A 594-nucleotide genomic window follows, 5' to 3' on the forward strand; every position below is an offset into this window, starting at 1 on the left:
TGAATTGGCTGAAGTTCATTGTTTGAGCTGAAGGGGTTTAGAGGAGCAGAGCAGCTGTCCAGCCGCTCCACTCTATCAAATATGTTCTGCCTGTCAACTGAGACGAGAGGGAGGGGAGACAGCGATGTGTGACCGAATCGACTGAACACTGAGGCTTCTACGCTTTTATTAACTACGGTTAAACATATTCCTAGTGCTTATAAAGTGATCTTGATTGCTGCAGGATTGAGGTTGCAGTCTGACTGTGCAGGTGAAACAGATACTAACTCGTTTTTAAATTGAATTGAGTTTATAGATACAGTATAGACACACTAGAAGCAGACTAAGAGACAAAGTAAGAAAGATGTCTCAGGATAAATACCTCAGGAAGAAACCGAATAGTGTTAGAAATTAAAATCAATGTTGATATGGCGTAATTTGAATTAAATACACTATTTAATTTAAATCAGTTTTATTAAAAAAAAACGGAAGTTCACACTATTCATTTTAACACTTTTATTCTGAAATTCTTCATTTCCGGTTAGCATTAGCATGTGGCGAAATGCTACGTTTTCATATCGTGAATTGAAGGTGAACTGACATGTGATGTTGTAC

Source organism: Notothenia coriiceps, unplaced genomic scaffold, assembly GCF_000735185.1.
Source record: "Notothenia coriiceps isolate Sejong01 unplaced genomic scaffold, NC01 NC01_scaffold00028427, whole genome shotgun sequence".
Taxonomy (NCBI): Eukaryota; Metazoa; Chordata; class Actinopteri; order Perciformes; family Nototheniidae; genus Notothenia; species Notothenia coriiceps.